This window comes from Falco cherrug, chromosome Z, assembly GCF_023634085.1.
Source record: "Falco cherrug isolate bFalChe1 chromosome Z, bFalChe1.pri, whole genome shotgun sequence".
Lineage (NCBI taxonomy): Eukaryota > Metazoa > Chordata > Aves > Falconiformes > Falconidae > Falco > Falco cherrug.
Window position 1 is genome coordinate 3,662,307 of NC_073720.1, and position 22,945 is coordinate 3,685,251.

At 48.7% G+C, this 22,945-nt stretch overlaps 1 protein-coding gene across 2 annotated transcripts in view; it reads left to right on the forward strand.

Annotated features, from left to right (window-relative positions):
* The window catches only part of ZBTB7C (zinc finger and BTB domain containing 7C), a 164,213-nt gene that overhangs the window by 51,718 nt on the left and 89,550 nt on the right, over positions 1–22,945 (forward strand). For both annotated transcript variants that reach the window (XM_055698880.1, XM_055698879.1), the window contains exon 3: positions 17,033–17,121. The gene's annotated coding sequence lies outside the window, so the exon portion shown is untranslated. The remainder of the gene's footprint in view (positions 1–17,032; positions 17,122–22,945) is intronic.

The window sequence follows — 22,945 nt, forward strand, 5'->3', positions numbered from 1 at the left end:
TTGTCCTGCTCCCAGGTGTTACGACTGCTGAGGGAATAAAGAGAAAATGAGTGAACGACTTACCAATTTCTGTAGGTACTTGCTTAGAAGGCAAACGATTGATTTCTTCTCTTGAGCGTTTTCAGATCCTCTTCTGCGTTCAGCTTTGCTGGAAAGTTAAAGGGAAAATGCTGAGAAAGATGAAACTTCCTATTCAATTCTTTAAGAACTTTCCCTGAAGCTTGTGTAAGGATCTCTGGAAGGTCAGTAGCAGCTTCTGCTGTGGTGCGATGGTCTCATTTCCCTTTCCCCCACGATGTGCCCCTAGACAACCCCGGCTCTAGACCCTGCTGTCACAGTACAGCTGTGCAAGTGGCAAAGTGCAGATGCTGATTTTTATGGCCTGGTGGAGGTTTCTGCTGTCCCTGAGCTGTGGCAAAAGAGGCTGCAATTCAGTGCATGGCATCTGCTGCGGCGCCCAGGCGCTTGGCATTGCATGAAAGTGAAAGTGAGTTGCAAGGCCAAGAGGGAGGTGGTGGGGTGGTTAGGACTGGATGCAGCCTCAGGAGGGGTTGGGGGCAGGTCCCTTTGCTTTTCCATAGCTCCCGTTTTCCCTTCTCCACATCTGTTCGTGTTGAACGTCCCAGCAGATCATGCCCTCTGCAGATGGGCTTTGACCTTGTCTGCCACCCAGACCTGCTTTGCTGGGGCACGTAGGGATGGGAGGAATTCAGAGCCAGCAATCAGCCCTGAAGCATTTTCTAAATGTTGTGAGGTGTGATTCAAGCCTCATAACTACTTTTTTCCCCACTGCAATAGATAGATAGATAGATAGATAAATAAATAAATAAATAAATAAATAAATAAATAAATAGATAATTCAGCATTGTGGGAAACTGTACTTATTTTAGCTTAAGGTCACTTCAGCTGAGCTTGTTGAAGCTCTCTGATCCATTCCAACTCTGAGTTCAGAAAATAAAGATAAACCGGTGATGGTAACAGTCCCGGTGTGCCCCATGAGAGACAGAGCGGGGCAAATACCAAGAGTTTGAGGGAGGGGTTGATCTTGTAGTTTTGACGTGAATCATGGAAAATACATGTACTACAACTTTAAGGCTTTGCCTGCAGCTAAATATAAGGGTGTGCTGGCTCCACCCTGCCGCTTTGTTAGGAATATAGGCATTTATTTTTGATTCGGTTTTTTGCCCTTCTGTTTTTTGGTTTGGGTTTTTTTTTTGTGTGTGTGAATCTCCACCATAGAATGACCAACAGTTTCAGAGAGTAGTCTTGGAGCATGCAGGAGAGATACCTCCTAATGTTTTCCCCATGGAAAGTTAAAGGATTGGGACTTAGCCAGATCCAAATTTCAACTTTCACATAAGTGCTGCAGTCTCTTGTCTGGTGGGGAGATGGTGACGGCAGGGATCAAGGCTTAAGACCGCAAGACTATCTTAACGTGACTTTCACGAGCCCCCAGCCTGGTTGATGTTAAGGCAACAGCCAGGTTAGCCAGGGGCAGCTGATCTCTGCATCCAGCCGTGGGCTTGGGGATGAGGAGCCCTGAGCAGATGACTCTCCTTTTCCTAAGTATTTTTTTTTAGATGAAAACTCGGTGTGTTGGTAAAACTCAGAGAGGTGGTGGCAGGGTGTGTTTTCAATCAGTGTTTGCTCAGTCTAAACTTAGTTTGTCTCTGACTTTCTGTTTTTGAAAGAGAAGCTGGTTTCATCTCCATTTTGTCTAATCATTTGTTTATTTTATTAGCTTTTTCAAAAAAGCTCTATTTCCCCTGATGCCTGGCCACCTGTTTTATATGAGCTGCTGAAGGTCTGAGCTCTTGCTCCGCTTGTGTAGAGCAGATTTCTTTCGACAAGCCAAAAGAAACGACACAACTATATACCAAAAAGGGCAAAAAAACCACATGCTGTGCTATTTTGGTAGTAGCAAATTATGTGCCCTACAAATTACCATTGGTTATGAACATGGTCCGTCTGTCTGGATGACAATGTCCTGCTTTCAGACCACCACTAATAGGGTTAGAGTTAGGATAATACCCATTGAACTCCAAAGCGCCTCTTTTCTGAGCCCTGATTTATTCCTACCAGCAAATGTCACACGTAAGTAGAAGTTTTATGGCTGTATAATTCACAGGCTGTTAGGCATCTTATTAGGAAGGACTTGGACTTTTAAAAAAATGGCTTGAGGTTGTTCCTTTAGTATCTGGAAACTATCAGTTCTCCAGATTTTCTTGCTTGCTGGCTTTCTCTACGCCGCCCCCCACCCCCTTTCCTTCCTCCTCCTTTCCTCCCCCTCCTTTCCTCCCCCTCCTTTCCTCCCCCTCCTTTCCTTCCCCCCCCTCCTTCCCCCCTCTCCTTCCCCCCTCTCCTTCCCCCCTCTCCTTCCCCCCTCTCCTTCCCCCCTTTCCTTCCCCCCCCTCCATCCCCCCTTTCCTTCCCGCCTTTCCTTCCCCCCTTTCCTTCCCCCCTTTCCTTTCCCTTTTCCTTTCCCCTTTCCTTTCGCCTTTCCTTTCCCCCTTTCCTTTCCCCCTTTCCTTTCCCCCCTTTCCTTTCCCCCCTTTCCTTTCCCCCCTTTCCTTTCCCCCCTTTCCTTTCCCCCCTTTCCTTTCCCCCTCTCCTCCCCCCCTCTCCTCCCCCCCCTCCTCCCCCCTCTCCTCCCCCCTCTCCTCCCCCCCTTTCCTCCCCCCTTTCCTCCCCCCTTTCCTCCCCCCTTTCCTCCCCCCCTTTCTTCCTCCTGCTTTTCTTCCCCCAGCTTTTGCTTTGCTCCACTTTTGCTTCCTCCTGCTTTTTCTTCCCCCCTTTTCTCCCTCTCCTTCCCTTTTTCTCCCCCCTTTTATCTTTTTCTCCCACATTTCCCCACTTTTTTCCCCCCACTTTTTTCTTTCCTCCCTTTTTTTCTTACTCCCTTTTTCCTTCCCCCCTCCTTTTTCTCTTCCCCCACCTTTTTCTTGTTCTTTCTCTCTGTCTTTATTTTTCCATTTTCCTTTCTTCCATTTTCCTGTTTATCATCTTATCTGTTTCATTTCTTTTTGTCTTTCTTTTTTCTTTCTTTTTCTTTCATTCTTTCCAGTGAAGCACGAGTTGACCTGAGGATTTACTCACCTTTCAATCTTAGCTTCGTGAACATCAGCTCAGAAATACCACTCAGAATCCAGAGTGAGGACTGTGGTACCGTAAATACAGTGAGACAGATTGACAGATTGGATTTGATTATATATAAGAATTTCCTCACCTACAGTATCATGAGCATATTTTAGCATCTGATACTTTACAAAATTCTTGCCAACCATAACAAAAAGCAGTAATTTTCAGTCCGTCTCCCTTCGTGCTTCAGGAAGGTGATAAAATCCCAAATATTCCCGTGTGTATTCCTATCTCTCTTGCACACTTATTTGTGGTGGTGTGGCAGGCTCAGTGTGAACTGCAGTTTTCTGGCTGATTTTGGTAAGGAGCAGAGGAGAGGAACATCCTTGGGGTATATCTGCCCATCAGACCAGTGCTCGGTTCACTCCTGCATCCCACTGCCTGCCCCATGGGTCACCTCGCAGAAGTGGTTCATGCCCATGTCTTGACTCATGGTGGTCTTTTTATACAGCGTTCAGTGAATGCTCTGCGCAGATGTTGCCAGATGTGAGGTCACATAGGGGCACATGGGCAGGGATGGGCGTGGGGTGAGGCCCCTGGTCCTCTGGCTCAGCTACAGTGTGTGCATGTGCTGGATAAATCCAGAGTATGAAGCCCAGCAGGCAGCTTTCTCCTCTTCTACGAGCCTTCTCTGGACCACCGTGTCCCTTGCAGCCATAGCCAGGGCAGGTTAGGAGCCTCCCAGCTGTGAGGCTCGAGAACAGATGGTATCTTGTCCCACTCTCATACCCCTTGTGGTTTCTGTTCCAGTTTTCCTCAGTCACCTTTTTCAAAGATGGGAGTGAAAGAAAAGAAAGAGAATGGCATGTCCATGGGGGCAGGTTGCTTTTTGCCTTCCGTGCTGCCTGGCACATTCCTGTTAAGTGTCTGGTCGGTGTTTCTGCAGCATCTCTCTCCCAGAATACATCTGTGCTTCTCCTCTCCGGGTCTTCTCCGTGCTGGTTATCTGTGCCAGCCAGAAGACAGGAGGTGAGCTGCTTTACTAACTGCCTGGGGAGAAGACAGTACTGTGGCCTCATGTCATGCTGGATGGATCCAGGCATTGCTCCACTTCCATCAAATATATTAACAATTAATTCAGAGTCCTCCTCCGTGCTTCTCCTCCCACCTCTCTCATAGCCATTACTGCACACTGGTGCTGGAGCAGGACCCAAGGACAGCTAGATCCAGGTGCCAGCGTGCCAGATGCTGCACAAATCCAGAGTGACATTCCCAGCTCTGGCACATCCATGAGCCTTACCTGATGCCAGAGCTACCTGCCCCTTGTACTGCAAAGGCAGCCTTTGCAAAGGAGACCGCATCGCATCTCAGCAGAGAGCTGATGGTGTGGGACTCCTGGGACCTGTTGTGAAGGCTCCACCCTTGAAGTTCCTGGGTTGTTTGTTGCCCAGATCAGTCCCACCACCACCCTCCAGCAGCTGCTATGGCATCTTGGGACTTTGGGTGGCCAAACAGGACGGCAGTCTTGCACCTGCTGGGTTACCCATGCATGGGGGCAAGGAAGTTATGAAGCGCCCATCATTGCAAAGGTGCTTACAGAAGGCTCTGTCCACAGGGAGCTGTTTTAAACAGGCTTTTATCCATTGCAGCGATGAGTGCTGAGTTGGCTGGGCTGCCTCCTCAGATGCTCAGAAACTGCTTTGCATGGTGTTTCAGGTCATAAAACCAAAGCACTGTGCCTGGGAAGACAGATTGCCATCACAGCATAAGCAGATCTATGGAAACCAGACAGCTAGCTAATTCACCCTGTGCAGTGTGTGTATCTCTCCACCCCTCTCCTGCTTTCCTGGCTGGATTGAGAATGGCTTGAGCATCACTGCCTTCTCAAAGAGAGGGAGAGAGAAAGAAATTGCGCTTCTAGAGACCAAACCAAGCAGGAGTAATCATTTGGGACTCTGGGACGATTCCCCATCATGCCCCCAGATAGGGAATAATGTCCCAGAGCTCTTGTTCTGAGTAAAATGGGAGTAACAGCTACCATCTGGGTCAGGAGGAATCCTGTCCCAACGATGATGAAGGGCCTCAGGGGGTGGCCTGGGCTGACAAGGCATTAGTCCTAAGATGCTGGGAAATGGATTTTTGGGGGTTTCCAGGGTCTTAGATAAGCAGCCAGGTGATGACAGTCCAGCAGATGCCTCAGGCAGGGTTTCTCAGTGTCTGGATGGGATGAAGATGAGGAGAGGCAGACCTGGGCAGCTCTCAGATTGTTGGGAGTGGAGGAGGCACTGCCCACATGTTTTGAACTGGTAGAACCTGGCAGTGTCTACTTGAAAGCAGCCATTCCAAGCCTGCACCAAAGCACGGCAAGCCACTGCGGTCAGCATGGACTTGTTGGGGACCTGGCAGCAAACAGGGATGCTTTGGGCACTAGCTGTATGGACATGGCAGCATAAATAAGGGACCCATCACTAAAGCTACTTAGGAGCTGCTTTGGTAGGACAGCCACAGCAAAGGGAACAAGTTCTCAAGGCAGTGCTTTGGTTCATGGTGGTGTTGCTCCAGCAATGCTGGTGGTAGCTACATTTTCCAGAACAGGAGAGCTTGGAGGCAAGAAGCCAGCCTGGGTCTCAGGTGGCTGGGGACACTGGGAAATGTCTCGCTTGGGCTGGGAAGCTGTGCGGGCAGCCCAGTGGGATGCCCAGGGCTCCCCTGATACCAGGACTCAGAGTGACTTCATCTTGGTCCAGCCCTGGCAGAAGATGTAGCATCAGAAGAGGGGTGAATCCCGAAGGGTGCTGCCAGGTGGTGTGGGTGAGCAACCAGGGCAGGAGCAAGCTGATGTGTATAGGTGGGAGATGCCTGTTCCTTAAAATGAGCCTCACACGGATCCCACCGAGCTGGGACTGGCATGAGATGGCACTAAAGTTTCTTCAGAGCCTTTGTCTTTCTGTCTGGGTCAAACCCCTTTAGTAGGAGTGAATTCCCTGTCCTCTGGGTGACTTTGGAAGGGCTGTGTAATGATTTCTGGAACATGTATATGTAAATCTCTTACCTACAGGTCCCTGAACTTTTGGCAGCAGATAGAAATTAAAGGCTGTTTTTGTTTAAGGATTGATGAGCTGCAGCTGATGTTGCTCATTTACACCTTTTCCATCTCCTAATGGCAGGGGTGCCGTGTCCACTGGCAAATTGAAAAAATGCTCTATAGAGAACCGAAGAAGGGAGGGGGTTGCGTGTTTATAGGCTGCAGAGGGGGAGTGCACGTAGATGTGAGCGTTAGCATTTCTAAGAAATGGCAGTTCTCCTTTGGAAGCCTAAATGAACATCACTTTCCGGGAGCTGCCTAATTTAAATCATGTTTGCTCTGTTTTGTCCTACCCATTATTTTCAGCTGTCACGTAAAGTGCCACAAAGACTCTTCAAGAGGCTTCTTTCTGCTTCCCCCTAATAATCCCAGAAACAGACACTGGTTCTTTTGTCTGGGGCTCTCTCTGATGGCTCTCAGTGTTCAATTTTCTGGAGAGGAACCACTTTGTGGAACAATAGGACAATCAGTGCTGCAGCGGCTCAAGTGCTGCCATCCTGCCCTTGAAGAGGCAGGAGAGGAGTGAGGTGGAATCGTGTTTTGGCCATCGCAGTTAATGACTTCTAGGAAAAGCTTTGGTGGCGGCTCAACAAAGGTAATCCTGGCTTGCAAAAACAGATGCTTGCATTTCATTTGCTCTGAAATTTGTTGGAGTTTAGCATGATCCTTGGTGCTCAAGGACAACAAGAAGCTCCAGTATTCAGGCCTGGATTAAGGCTTGGAGTCTGAGTCTAACAGGAGGGTCCAAGCCTTACGTGTCAAGGCCAGGATGAAGTCTAGCAGGGATGAAATGTTGTCTGGCTTTCTTGGCTTGTTGGGGAGTTGGTAGGGTCCAATGATGAGGCTTCACATTGAGAACAGATTGCTTGGGGTAGTAAAGTACTTCTGAAGAAAAGCTGGTGAAACACCAGGGACCTGTCAGTGCTGTGGATCCATCCTTGGAAGTCCTGAACTAGACAAGCATCTCCTGCACATCCTTGGGGATCCCTGCTTTGAGCCAGTGGTGAACGAGAAGAGTTCTTGAGGACTTTTTCAGTACTTTAATATTATAGTCTTTATGTCTTCCTTTGGGGCTGTGTAAGGCATCCTGTGCCTAACTCAGCATAGGCTTGGGGAAACTGGTTTCTTGGGGACAAAGCACTTATCTTCTGCTGGAATGGAGGAAAATCAAGTGCCCGCATTGCCCAAAATATCCCAAAATATCCAACGCTCCATATGACTCCATACTGACTTTGTGTTAAGCTTTCCTTATTCTACTGCAGCTGCTGCCCTCAGCTTTACCCATGTGCCCATCTCCTTGTGCCATCAGCTATTGGTCCAGGTCTGCCCTCCCAGTCACACACCAGTCTGATTTGAGTATTTGCTTTGCCAATCAGCTCATGGCAGCTAAATGTACCCTAAGTATGGCTACAAGTGCCCTAACGATGCTGCGCTGGGGGTTAGAAGACTGTTTCTATCTATCAGTTAAGAATGGCTCTGTGACAGCCCTTTTCTAGAGATAGTGGGGGAAAGGAGGTGTAAAGACGGAGCTGAATGTATTTCTGAGGAACTCCTTCGTGCATTGCCTGTGATTGCTTTCTCATCTAGCCCTCTGGTCCTGGATATGTGGTATGATAGAGGAGAGCACCAAGACCACATGATGGAAGGATGGCTCGGAAAGCAGGTGAAGGCAGCTGCAGAATGCAACTTTTCTATAGGTACATAAAAAAAGAAGCCATTACGATGGAACTATTAGTTAATGCTTTAAAATGCATAAGTAACAAGGAGGAAAATAACTTTTTAAGTAAGTTTTTAAAGTGCAAGTAACTTTGATTTTTAACTTTGCACTATGCATACAGAAGCACAGGACAATTGCTTCTCAGTCTCTTTAACCCTAAAGCTTGATCCTTACAGCAACCCCTGTCAGAGGTTGTTATGTGTTGGTTTTACCTTGGCTGGTGCTGCAGTTCATCTGCCATCACACCATCACACTGCCTAGTCCTTTTGCCTGCTGCTTGGCTTTCTTGAGTCCTGCTGGAGGTTCTCATGGGGTTTTGTGGCCTTGAAGCCTTATTAATCTCTTTGCTAAGGCAGCAGCTTTAAGATTGAAAAAGGAGTTAAAAAATGCTATTAAAAAAAAGCTGTTGGTGTAAGGTGATTTTTTTGCTCAGTCCCACATGGCTGGGAGTGTCCTGGGCTCATAAAAAAAACCACTTAAAATGTGCTTTGTCTCTGGGGAAATCCCTGTGCAAAATATCCCCTTGCATGTTAGCATGGCTCTTGAATATACCTGGGTGCTTTCCATGAAGTCCGAGCTCTGGAATTGGGTGGAAAGCTAAAAATCTAAGGAAAACTGTCATGACAGAATCTGGGCTTGTTTAACCCACATGGTTATGGAAAGAAAAGTTGCAAACTGAACCTCTGAGCAATCCCAAAGGAGAAGAACTCAATGTGTTTACAAAAAAAAAAAAAAAAAAAATAGGACCAAGCTCACAGTGTTGAAAGCCATCTCATGCCTTTGGGATGGTGTGAGCAGTCGGTGCTGCAGCCTTTCCTCCTGCCCCCCAGCAGTCCTGGGGCTGGCAGTAAGCCAAAACCATGGTCAAGGAGAGAACTCACCTTCTGGCTTTTCTTCCGAGGCAAGGAAGGTGGATTGTTTTCTGGCGATGAAATTTCCTATTGAAAAATTGAATGCTTCCTTCTCATGCTTGTGAATGTGATGCCCGGGAAGCGGACCATGCTGGTTCCAATTACCTGCGCAGCAAGGCCAAGTACTGCAGTCAGTCAGGAATTTATACCTTTTCATACGTACTTGAAAAGGTAAAACCTTTTTTATTTTTTTTAATATGTGTAATGAATTCAAAGAAGGAGCCCAGCCAGCCAAGCTGCCTTTGATTTATTCTTGTATTAATATTTTATGTCTGTATATGTGCCTAATCACTCAAATTAGTCAAACTTGCTACCTTAGTTGCGCCAAAAAAACCCCCAACAAACCAGTCCCGAGGAATGCAGGCTCATTTCTTGCTCCCCTTCACATCATCTCTAGGGATGACTTGTTTATGTCTAGGATTTTCCTGGAACAAGACCTACTTCATAGCACATTTGGAGGGAAAGCTCAGAGTGCTTAATAGTGATCCCAATCCAAAAGTGGCATCACAAGATCATCAAGAAGGTAAATAGTATTGTGAGTGCAGGAACAGGAGTGTTGCTTCCCTTCAGTGGTGTGTCCCACACACATCAAATGCTGTAGATTTGAGCACATCTGGGATTTCTGGCTCTCCTACAGAGTTACTTCTCCCCTGTTAATGTCCAACATTTTCACTTGCTGCCTGGGCAACATTTCCATGTGCAAAAAGAAGTTTCTTGAGATACATCAGAGTATGAGCTACAGGGGAGGCAGTCAGGAGCAGTGTCTATCAGCCACGAAGGACAGGGTTGTCATTAGAAACTGGAAGGGCTCAGGAGATCAGAGCTTGATTCCCACCTTGGGCACAGCTTTTCTGTGCAACGTTTCTTGCATGGTGTCTGGGTGACTGCTCTCCACCAGTAGGGTGCCTCCCATGACGTGTCTGTCCCACCCGTTTGAGGTGGGAACTCTTTTGATGTGTCTCTGTACAGTGCCTAATGGGCAGTGATGCTGCCCTTGCTTCGGGACATGTCACCTGCAAACCAAATAATCGTGGTGGCAATGGCATGGAATTTGTGGTATGAGGCTCTTTCTCTTGGTGTAACTGATCATGAGACCACTTTCCAGTGTCAGGGATTTCCTGGTCCTGTAGTGGTGCATCTGCTTATTAATCCTAGTGGATCATCCAGTCTCTTGAAGCCCATGCACACTTGCTCCCGCAATTCCTTCAGTAAGGAGCTCTGCAGATCCACCATCTGCTGCAGGGAAACCATCTCTGTTTCCTTGTCTTGAACCTCTTCCTACCTTAGTTTGGTGGCCCTAGGTGAATGAAGGGTGACTGGCTGTAATCATAAGATGGTACAGTTGCCCATTGTAGCAGCTCACCCAGTTGGTGGGCGGTTTGTTTCTTTGTAACGCTATGAAGAACCAGTCTCCTTTAGGTACCCCAGTAGGAGGAAGCAGATACACTGTTTTAAGGACTCGCCCTGACCAGTGGTATATAGAACATCACAGGAGATAATGTGGCTGTCCTGGGGTAAAAGAGGCAGGCTGATGAAGGGGGCAAGAGAGGGAGTGGGACGTAAGTGGGCCATTACTGTCATGATGACATGGTATATTAAGTCTTATTTTCAGTTCCAAGTATTGAAAGGGGGTAGAACCACTGAATCCAGCTGTTGGGGTGGGCTGGGATCACATAGCTGCTTGATTTATTTGTACAGAGACCTGCAGCAGTGCTTGTCGTCTCTAGGTAAAGCCGTGTGGGGCATCAGCACTGCTTGCCCTCCAGGAGCCCTTCTCCCCAGACCTTTAACCGGTGCTAGCTGTGACTGCAGGTGGGGCTGTAGGCTCCAGCTTTGCCTGCTGCCTTCTGCAGGTTCCTGGCAGAGCGTAAAGACCTCATTGAGGTGGCTAGTTTGACTGTGTACACCCCTTCCAGGCAAGTAGTACTGCTCCAAGACCAGGCCATTGCGTCCTCACCTTCCGCTTGATATGTAAAGTGACAGCATGTGTCTCTGTTATTATTTGCATCCCAGCGTCACCTACAGCTCTTTAAGCAGGATCCCTGCTTTCCTACAGGGTTGCACAAAGCCTCAACAGAGCCAAAGCTTGCCCTAGAGAGATGGCAGTCTGAGACCAGGGGCAGCAGGCAGGCGTAAGTAGCTGGAGGAGAATGAAAAATAGTGATCCTGAATTGGCCACGGGAGATGCAGAGGTGCTATCATACACAAAGTAGCTTATAGCATATGGAAATGTTGAGTATACCTCTATATGATTGCAAAAGATTCACATTGTTCAGCTGTGTTATTGGGAAATAGTACACAATCATTAGGAGTGGAATGAGACACCTGGAGAGGCAGCGTTAAGAGTGATTATGCAGCCCAGCCCTGGCTTTTCTTCACTTTGGGGAGCAACATGGCATAATTTCATTATAGATTTATATACAGCTAATTGGCACATAGTTTGATATGGAAATAAAACAATTGTAAATATCACAGAAAATTTTAAACTGTGCTTTCAACTGTCATGCTACAATCCTTGCTTTTCTGGTCAGTCTAATCTACTTGATTACCCCTTTCATCATCCTGTGTTTTGAAGATGTGATATCTCTTTCAAAGAACCTCTGTCAGACATAGATTAATTAGTTAATTTTTCTGCACGGGATGAAAAGGCAAGGGTGGGGAACCCAGAGCCCTGAGGATCAGATGCAGTGCGTGGCCAAGTAATTATTTTGGGGTGATGCGGAGATGTGTCATGTGTGGCCTGTGCTCAGTCTATAAGGGCTCTTTAGCTCTTGGCAAAAAACAGGTTTCCTACTAGAGATACTCAGTTTATGCTAAAGGTTGAAGTGAAATTTTCTTAATGGGGGTAACAGAGCACTGCAGTAGACACCATTGAGATGGCACTTCCAGACTGAGCTTTCTAGATCAAGGATGCTACAGGCAGTGGTGCTGAAGGATGCTTTTAATTCAGAAGATAAAGCTTAAGTAGTTTAAAACATGGGAGAAAGTGTGGATAGAGTCGGTATTTTTATGTTCAAAGGCAAACTGAAGTGTAGACTTGTTTGCTGGTAGCATCAAAGGTTGCAGCTAGCTTGGGACGTCTGGATGCTTTTCGTCTGGTTTAATCTGAGAACGAAATCTGCTGTGACTGTTGTGTTGTGATCTTGGGTGAATATATATTCCTGTCACCGTGATTCTTTGAATAAGACACCTTTCATGTAATATCCAGAAATATGTTTTATGCAAGGGGTCCATGGCCCGGTGTGTCGTCAATATGCACGATGTGCACAGCAGTTTTCTTCCAGCTCAGCCGGAGGGGAGCTTGGTGTGTGGTTTTGGGACCAAATCCGGGCCTGGCAGCAGTGCGGTGCATAGGGGTGAATTGAAGCAGGATAACGCATGGTCACAGATGGGGTGACACACTTCACTCATAAGAGAGAAGCAGCGATACGTTTTCTGATGGAAAAGGGAGATTTAACAAAGTTTGATAGTAAATGCGACAGCGGTTTAACGAGGTTTGACGTCAAGGTGCACTTGATTATTTACTGCACAGAGGATGGGGTCAGACAGAACTGTCAGGGAGACCCTCCTGTTGGGCCATGAGGTTCAGAGGGGACCCCCCCGCGTTCTAAACCCCTTCCCGGAGGGAGTTCAGGTGCAGCTGGATCCAGGCTTAGTCCCAGACTTGGTCGACAGTTTATGTCTGTAAAGGGTTATTTGTGCGCCATCGATCCCTTCTATCACTTTGGTAAGATTTCCCAGTTTAGCATGCCGTTAATCACCTACCGAGGGTCTGTAGCGGCAAGGCAAGGGCTCTCTCAGCCTCCAGGAGCCCCCCGGGAGGGTCCCTGCTCAAGGGGAGCCCCTGGGGTGCAGCCCGCTGCCTGCAGGGGGGCTCCGCGGGCCTGGGCTGCCGCTCGTTCGGGCGTCGGGGAGCTGGCTCACGGTCGCGTTTGCCTTCCGACTGCAGAAATCACTTTCTTTTAAACTTGGTTTGAGTTGGCCTTGCCCTGCGCTGCGGTGAGGTGGGCACCTTGCTCCAGTTAGCCCTTGGCTATCCTGCTGTTATCTGCCCTCATGACTAGAGGCATACATCACGATCACCATTGCTGGTTATCACTTGAGCGTTGTTACAGAAATAAAGGTCAGGATGAGGGGTGCAAGCACACCGCCACATGGCAGGTTCCTGTCTGTCACATCCCTCCTCCACACCTCCAGTTCTCCAGGGGTGAGTTGTCCCTGGGCTCACCGGGCTGTCACAAGCTTGGGTGTCCCATTTCTGACCCCATGTGGGAGAGCTGCTCCTTGATACTGGTCAGCAAGGGTCTTCCTGTTCGCAATGAATACAATGCAACATCCTTACAGAGGGATGAGTTTTGAATTTCTTCAGGTTGCACTGTAGCTGTGTTTGACTTCCACCATCTGTCTTTACCTTCTTTGTGTCTTTTCATATTTTTTTTTTTATTATTTGCTTACTGGCTTCCAGATCTCCTGATAATGTGTTCAGTGTGGGCTACTAATATAACCCCACAGGAGCAACCCTTTTGGAAGGGAGTTTTCCTTTCAGAATAAGGATAAGAGAACTTCCCTTATCCCACCCTTTCCCCACGCCCCAGCCCCCACCCCCACCTCCTTTATCATTTCTTCTCATTTCCATCCTCTTCCTTGGCACCAGAAGCATGAGCTCTTCCAGGAGCAGAAGAGCCTGAGGGCTGTGAACTGGCCTCTGAGCAATGTTGTCTTTGCCCAGAGAAGTTGATAGCTGGAGTGAACCCTCACAGGAAACACCCTTTTGTTTTTCTTGGTGGTGGATGCTTCGTGTACTATGTCCAGCTCTGGGCTCCTCAGCACAGGGAGGACATGGACCTGCTGGAGCGAGGCCAGAGGAGGCCACGGGGATGGTCAGAGGCCGGGGCACCCCTGCTGGGAGGACAGGCTGGGAGAGCTGGGGTTGTCCAGCCCGGAGAGGAGAAGGCTCCGGGGAGACCTTACTGCAGCCTTCCAGTGCTTAGAGGGGGCTCAGAAGCAAGATGGGGACAATTTTTAGAAAAGCCTGTCGTGGTAGGACAAGGGGCATGGTTTTAAACTCAGCGAGGAGGATTCAGACTAGACGGAAGAAATGTTTTACGCTGAGGGTGGTGAGACACTGGCACAGGCGGCCCAGAGAGGTGCCCGATGGCCCATCCCTGGGAACATCCAAGGCCAGGCTGGACGGGCTCTGAGCAACCTGATCCAGCTGAAGGTGTCCCTGCCCATGGCAGGGGGCTGGGCTGGAGGGACTTTGAAGGTCACTTCCCACCCAAACCGTTCTGTGATTCTGTGATTTGTGTAATTAGGCAGTGGACTGCTGGTGGGTACTAAAGTTTGTGGGAAAATGCATGATTTTCCTGCACCTGCCCAGCTTAACTATCACGGAACTGCTTGGAGGAGAAAGGGAAAGGATGCTCTTCGTCAGCTGAGGATCGGTAGAACACTGTCACAAGATTCACAGTAAAGTCACAGCACTGACAATTGTAGGCTAAGGATTTTTGTGTGCTCGTGGTTTCTTTGCTCGACAAAATAAAACCTGCCAAAGCAGAGCTGGTGAGCTCCCATCTCTCTGTTCTCGTTGCTCCAGCGCTCCTGCTTGAATTATTCATGTTCGGTAAGTGATCTGCAAACAGCTCCTGTGATCTCCCTGTGATCTGTGTGTATGTGAGACTCACCCCTGCTTAGGTCAGGGCATTTTCTTGTCTCCTTCCCCCCGGCAGGGAGTCCGTGGGAATCTCCAGATACCTCACCACCTCTTCCTGATTCACCGTGCCATGTATTTATTATTTACCTGGTATGATTTGTGCAGCTGTCCCAGGCACACAGTATTGTCACTGGATAAGCAAGAAGGCTCCACGCAAACATCTGTAGCTGTTGCTTGACAAATCCTACTGTATAAATAATTATAAAGGAGCTGAAGAGGCACTTGTAGGGCAGCACTGCCGGCTCCTCACTCAGCACAGGGTGTATTTCACCTGCATGTGTGGCTCAATAGAGCTTTGCTGGGCTGTTATATATATATATGTTTATATGTGTACATGTATATATGTTTATATATATATGTTTTATGTGTTTGCTTCTTTTTCACAAGCTCTGCTCTGTGTTTATTTTAATTTTTTAGAAAGTGTTCTGATTTAGTCATGGGAGGAGGTTTGTAAAACCGGTGAGAAGGGCAGTTTATGGTCAGGCAATCGGCAGGTATCCTGGTTACTTTGCAGTCCACATCGTTAGTAAAACAGGCTCTGTGTCTACTTCTCCAGCACACTCACCCCAGGGAGATCATGGATCTGCCCGTCCAGTATCATCTAATTCATCCCAGCATACTGTGATAAACCAGTCTGCATTTTGGGATGAGGACTGGAATGCTTCAGAAAGCTGTTGTCAAGCGGAGCTAGAGCTGATGCTCTGAGCAGGGCAAGGCTCAGCAGAGAGACAGGGACCCCCAGGTCTCCTTCCCCAGCTGAGGGGGTAGCTTTGGGTGAAAAAAGCTCCATTTAGGGTACTTGCTTTTATACAATAACCCCAAGGAGAACCTGTGCCTTGCCTAGGATATCCCTCACCTATAACATAACTGGAATACAGTAGTGAGTTTGTTAAAATGTCCTGCCTCTGGATTCTGGAAAGAAGATTTTCTATTTAAACCTTAGGGAAATTACTGGCCTTGTTAACTAGCGTAGAAGTAATGAACCACAGCAGGGTTACTCAAGAGATTTGGGCCCTTGCTTTGTAAGACTGCATTGTTTCTTTAAATGAGAGAAATAATTTAAGCAAACAAACGAACGAAGAATTTCTGGAAATTAAAGTACGGTACAAATAGAATGATTCTCATCCTCTGTTTAATAGGAGCAGTGCAGTGAACAATTGCGTAGTCGACCTCACAAATTTATCCATGGTAACTAGTCACAGGAGAGAAAAATAGACAGCCTGCCACCAACTTGGTATTAAAGTTATATTTTCCATTTTTTCCATGATTGTGGGCCAGTCGGGGACTTTCCATGAGCAATCAGCACAGCAGAAATCCCCTTTTGTGGATTTGTAGCCACTGCTACTGAGCAATAAAAGATCTGATGCTGGTTTTGAACTGCTTTTAGCTTTAGCAGGTTTTGGTCCCAATTTCCAGTGGGATCAGCCTGGGGTGCAGACCCTTCCTGCTGAATGTATCCCACCAGACCAGGGCTATGGGTGGGTGATGCCCCTTTCTCCCTTCCACCCCCTGGCTGAGGCTTGCTTGTGATGGGGTCTGGTATAGGAACCTCACCTTTGGTTTCATCACCTCTGTGAGGTACTGGATGTTAACTCTCCCGACTGGGTTTGGGCTTTGTGCAAACCCTGCATGACCCGTGCAGCTCTGGGCAAGTCCTGCAAGAGCCTGGAGGAAGGACAGAAAGACACTGCCAGGCTGGAGTTCATCCAAAAATAAATAAACCAGAAATACTGGGCCTTCAGGCTTGATCGTCTGTTCCTCAAAAGACATTTTTGGAAAGGATCACTGTGCTTTTGTTCTTCCATTAGGCAACTGAGGAGGGAACATTGTTTTCTTCCCCTCATCCGTTCCCCTTATAGGGAGAGAAGAAGGAAGACTTGGCCACCCTGAGCCGAGCATCTCGGGGGACCTCTGAAAACAAAGGGCCGTATGGAGAAAAGTGCTGTCATTGTGTCCCCTTCATTCCCTTCCCTGCCTTCACCCTGTGCTTGGCACGGCCATGCCCGCCTAGGGCTGGCGAGCTGCACGTCACTGCCAGCCAGTGGGGAGCACGGAGGGTTGTTCCTAGGCTTCCTCCCTGGAAACCTGGCAGAATTCTCTTATCTCCAGGTTTATCACTTCCCGTAGACTTGGCAAGGCAACCCTGAAGTTTGTCTTCTGCCAGGAAGGTGTGTTAGCTCCGCGACAGTGTTGACAGTGTACGTGTCTGTATGGGATGGCTTGGATAAAGCAGTACCCCTGAGGAACATCATTTGGATGTTCCTGGATGTGGACTGAAGCTCTATAGACACATACATCCTAGTGCAGTTTCTCTCCTGTGTGCTGCAGGCATCAATCCCTGATTGCAGAGGATGCCTGTGGGTTGGAGAGCATCTTCCCAGCCACGCTTTGTGTGACCCTTGCATTACCTTCCCTTACAGGAATACGGGGCTGACACATGGAGCTGGGATAGTTTACTTTTTTTTAATTACAGGTTGTGCAAGGTTTTTTTTTACTTTTTTGGACTAAGGCTATCTTGTTTTGCGCAGGCTCCAAGGCTGACCCTACTGAGATACTGAACTCTATGGGAGCGGAGACCACTTGACTGCACTCAGCACCTTTCAGGATCAGGCCCTAGGTAATTATTTTAATTGTCTGCCTGGATGATGGGTTAAATTTGGTGTTCTGGGCTATGCAGACCATCTGAAATGACATTCCTAGTTGTACATCCCATGAATCCGTGGACTTTTTTCCTCCTGAAGGTTGTCACTCTGTAGGTCAGTGGCTTGACACTACAGTAAGAACCACTTTTCCCTCAAAAATACAACAATATATCTCCATTGCTTCCACAGGGGGAATCATAGACCCATTGAATGGCTTGGGTCAGAAGGGACCTTCGAAGTCCCTCTAGTCCAAACCCTGCCACAAGCAGGGACACCTTCAGCTGGATCAGGTTGCTCAGAACCCTGTCCAACGTGGCCTTGGATGTTCCCAGGGATGGGCCATCGGGCACCTCTCTGGGCAACCTGAATTGCTGGATCACCATTCTGGCAATGGTCACCAGCTCTTCTACTTGGGAAGTTCTCCTGAAGTTAACTTGCAGAAAGCTGTGAAAACAAAACAAACTAGAAAACAAACCCCAAAACACCAAAAACCCACCCAAACACTTTCACTCCCATCAGAAGCAACTGAAGGCTTAAAACAGCAATATTTGTTGGCAAGGATGCTTGTTCAGGTCAGATTTTGAAGAACGGCTGAAAACATACAGCTGTGGGAGCCTGCTTTTTAAAATAAACCTAGTGACTATTTTCTGCAGAAAAATAAATTCTGAAAATCTTATTTGCCTGGGTTCACAGCAGCTGCATTCTCTTCTCCAAACCTGGCCTCGTTGTTGTGCCTTTATGAAACTTCATGCCTTTCTCCACGGTGGACAGATGGAAATCGAAGAGCTTAGGGCCAAGTAGTGCCCTGCTTTGCATCCTCATGGAGGTGTGGTGTCAGCCCAGTGCCTTGGCTGGGGTGGGGACATGGGCAGGATTTGACCCAAGATTTGTTCTTCCATCCCAGCAAGGCCAGCTCAAACTTGGAGTGTGAGCTTGAGAAGCAAAGATCTCAGGGGTGAGTTTTAAAAGGAGTAAGAAGGAAGCCAGTGTGGATGTTACTCTGAAATGCTAAGGGTGAAGGATTTCCTGTAGGGCTGGCTTCCTGAGCGAGGTGATACTCCTTACAAAATTCTCGATGCTGATAAAAGTATCAGTCAACAGAGGGTTATAATTTTTAACCTTATAATTTTTAACCTATAATTTTTAACCAACAAGTCTGTTGGATTACCCCCCCCCGCCCCGCAAGTGGTTAATAAAAACCAGCTTCCCACTGATCTCAGCAGAGGTTAAAGGCCAGCTCTCAAGATAAGGGTGGCATGAGGGCAGATTGTGTGTCGCTGGCTGCTCTCCCAGAGCATCCTCTCTCCGTGTGGGAACAGAGGGCTATTCTCCATCGCTTGCAGCTCTGTGCAGTGACATTTTCGGGACCCAGGCCTGAGGACTTTGACTGGGTTGTTTCCTGTTTTGACAATCTCCATTTCAAATACTCTATATGCAGCATTGTGCAGGGAATTAAAAAAAAAACAAAACAGCCCATATCCTTCTCTCTTGAATATTGTGGTGGGTGGTGGGAAGCTAAGTTCATGTTTCCAATGGGGAGGGAGAAGATGCAGAGGGTGAAACAGGCTCAGAAAGTGAAAGACAGGAAAATGAAGAATGAGAAGTAAGAAATACATTCAGCATCAGGACTGTGGTGCTATATTTTTCCCCATCCATTCTGGATTTGTGGGGATGGGGTGCTTTCTTGGTGCTGAAGTTCATATGCTCTGTGTTTAAACTGCTGCTGTCAAAGCTTGGAGAGTAACTAAAACAAAAATGTCACAGGTCAAATGGATGTTTTCCATTTGAATGGAGTGCAGTGTAAATCCTGGGGAAGGAAATAACCCACCAAACACACACTGGCCCTGTGTCTGTGTCCCCTACCCCGGTGATGGTCCTACAGGAACTGCAAGCCGGTGGCAGAGCCAGCCAGGCAGGCAGCTGCCTGCCTCGGCATCCTGAAATGTTCTGCAGGCAGCATCCTCTCCCCAGTAAATTTCTGTGCAAATTTAACAGTATTGCATCCAAATTTGATCTAGGTCAGCAATTAGGAGGATCAGGTGAACATGCTAGGATAGAAAACACCTGCCTGTTGAGGACCCTGGGCTCGAGGCTCATCCTAAGCCCCTGCAACACATCTTCAGCCAAGGGCTGATCTTTGTGCCTATAAATTCAGAGGACTGGATAGGCAATGCTCCCCAGGAGCATCGAGGCAAGTGCATCTCTGCCACCGCTTCGTGCTGACCCTTGCAAAGTCCCTCTGAGGTTTTGCCATGGCTGGTTGTTCTTTGATGTGTTGTAACCTGAAAATAAGGATAGAATTATTCTGGTTGGAAAAGACCTTTGAGATCAAGTCCAACCGCTAACCCAGCACTGCCAAGGCCACCGCTAAGCCCTGGCCCCGAGCGCCACAGCTACAGGTGTTATAAATCCCCCCAGGGCGGGTGCCGCCAGCCCCCCGGGCAGCCTGTGCCAGCCTTGGCCACCCTTTCCGTGACGGGATTTTCCCTCATTCCCAACCTAACCCTCCCCCGGCACAAGGTGAGGCCGTTCCCTCTCGTCCTGTCGCCTGTTCCCTGGGAGAAGAGCCCGACCCCCCTGGCTCCAGCCCCTCTCAGGGGGTTGCAGGGAGCCAGAAGGTCTCCCCTCAGCCCCCCCTCTCCAGGCTGACCCCCCAGCTCCCCCAGCCGCTCCCCACAGCACTTGTGCCCCAGCCCCTTCCCCAGCCCCCTGCCCGGCTCTGGGCACGCTCCAGCCCCTCAGGGTCTGTCTGGGAGCGAGGGGCCCAGAGCCCACCGCGCCATTCCAGGGGCGGCCTCCCCAGTGCCGAGGGCAGGGGGACGGGCACTGCCCTGCTCCCGCTGGCCACACCAGTGCTGGCACCAGCCAGGATGCTGCTGGCCTCCTTGGCCACCTGGGCACACGGGGGGCTCATGCCCAGCCGGCTGCCGACCAGCCCCCTCAGGCCCTTTCCCCCCAGGCAGTTCCCAGCCCCCTGCCCCAGCCCGCAGCGCTGCGGGGGCTGGTGTGACCCACGGGCAGGGCCCGGCACTGAGCCTGGTTGAACCTCACACAACTGGCCTGGGCCCATCGCTCCAGCCTGCCCAGATCCCCCTGCAGATAGATAAAGTCAAAGTGTTCTGGGATCGATGCCAAGCCAAAGGCACTGAATTATTAAGAGATCCGTATCTGGATAACAGATTTGTGCTCTTTAACAACTTTTAAGAGAAAATACAGTGTTTGCAGGATCAGATTGGGATGATCCTAGGAAACAGAGCTCTCCTTTTTAAATTGCATTGCTTTTATTATTATAATTTTAATAATAATAGTAGTATTTCCCCAGTGAAGCCATATATGAGAATATTATTTGCGTAGGAACTGGAAATTAAGCTGAAATGATCAGCGTATTTTTTAAAGGCACTTTACAAGTCATCCAGCATTGGAAAAGGTATGACTATCCATCAAAGCAAGGCTTGGGGATAAAATAATTAGAAATCACACAACCATAGCAAAGGAAGATTAGTGCTAAAATTAGAAGCCATAAAGTTGTTTTTAGATTAAGCTGGAATCCGGGCAGGCTGTTTTATTATACTGTGTTACTTTAAAAAATGCAAGGTGAGAGGTGTGAATTGCCTGCATTTGGTTGTGTTGCAGTGGAAATGCTATCGCTAATGTTAGGTGGGATGATCTATAAGATGATTTCCAAGGAAATCCTTAGCAAGAGTGAGTACAATCCACTGTGAAAGGTGACAAGCTGCTAAAGGACCTGGGTTCAGTGCTAGGCTCATCTTCCAGTTCCCCATGGATGCCCTGTAAGGTTGTTTTGCTCCTAGTTTTATTTCAGGGTTGTGGTGGCCAAATGTCCATGTTGCATTGAGAAACCACGGTGGGATGGCTGGGTGAAGAAGTGTCTGCACCCACAGGTGGTGTGAGTGCAAGTTGGAGCTGCTGTGGTCTGGGGACCTGAGCTGGCTCCCTGAGGCCAGAGAGCAATGTTAGATGGGGCATGCTCTGTGCAACTTCATCACTTCATACATCTGCTGGGTCTCCTTATGTGTGAACAGGAATGAATCCACTATCAGAGGACGGCCATAAAAATGGTCAGAGGACAGGCTGAGAGAGCTGGGGTTGTCCAGCCTGGAGAAGATCCTCCAGTGAAAATGTCTTACCACCAAATTCTTCTGAAGTCAAAGTGAGCATCCCAGGAGGGTGGGGGATAGGGAGGAACTGGCATGGTCCATGTATAAAAGCCTTCAGGGGAAAGTGTCTTGATGCTAAGGGGCTTTCCCATATAGTCGGAAAGGCATAACATGAGTGAGAGGTTGGAGGACAACGCCAGGGACATCCAAGTGTTCTCACCACAGAGATGTCCAAGTGAAGGTGTCTGTCACCCAGAGAAAGGTGACTTCTTCAGTGCTGGTGCATTGCAATGCGGAGTGGGCGATTTCTGGGAGAGAAACCTGAACTTTGTGGGATGTGCTGCCAAAATGTGGATGCAACTGGGCAAAGCCATTCACCTCGTCCCACCAGAGGTACCAAATGAAAGGGTCTGTAGGCTGCCTCCTGGCCAGGAAGCACCAGCCCCACTGCGACCACCCGCAGCATCTTGTCGGCACATGCATTTCCCGGTGCCTGCAGCAGGAGAGTGGAGTGGAGCAGACTGCCTGCTCCCCCCAGAATGCTCCCCCGCCGTGCCTCCAGCTCTGTGAAAGCAGGACAACTCCTCATCGACTCTTTGTAGCCCGAGAGCAGAGCCTTGGAAAAGTCTGGCAGCGGGAACTTTACTAATTCCAACTAATGACTCCGAAATACTGACTGAGGGGAACAATTGGGCATCATCAAAAGGCACAGACAAAAGAAATGCACTGTATTGTAATAGCAAACAGAGCTGAATTTGGTCTGATGGAGCACCTTTCATATTCAGAGCATTTCAAAGTGCTTTGCAGAGTAATGAGCTGCATGCTGACGGTGTGGCCAGCAAAGTGGTCTTTATGTGCCCAACAATAGCTGGCACAGCTGGTGGAGAGCGACTTGCTTGTGGTGAGAGAGGGGATGGTGGCTGGGATGCTGGGGTTATCCTGCGCTTTCCTGTTGTTTTTTTTCAGTCCTGTTAGATCTCTAGCTAGCATTTGGATGGGCACTGGAAGTGATCAGACAAAACCTACTGGCCTTTCAATACTTAAAAAGGGCTTAGGAGAAAGATGGGGACAGAGTTTTTAGCAGGGCCTGTCGCGACAGGACAAGGGGGATGGTTTTAAACTCAAAGAGGGGAGATTCAGACTAGATGGAGGGAAGAAATGTTTTACGCCGAGGGTAGTGAGGCACTGGCACAGGCGGCCCAGAGAGGTGCCCGATGGCCCATCCCTGGGAACATCCAAGGCCAGGCTGGACGGGCTCTGAGCAACCTGATCCAGCTGAAGGTGTCCCTGCCCATAGCAGGGGGTGGACTAGGGGGATTTGAAGGTCTCTTCCCACCCAAACCATTCCATGATTCTGTGAATACCTGTCTGTGATTCCTCTGTTGTCTTGATGCTTCTCTGTCTGTAGCTGAGATGTGCCGGCTGCATGTCTGTCTAGCAGCAGTCCATCAACACTCTGGCCTGGGCATACTGCAGAAATGTGGGGTCAGTGGGAGTTGGTTTGGAGGGAGAGAGTGGCTTGAGGCACCCAGGACAGTCTGTGAGATGGGATTATTCTTTCCTTCTTGAAACTGTGCAGAAGTCCCGAGGTTTACCTATGGATCTGCTCCTCTCAGCATTGCTTGGAGGGACAGCATGCTTGGCTTGAAGGACTGGGAAAGCCTCTCCATGCTCTAGCCTC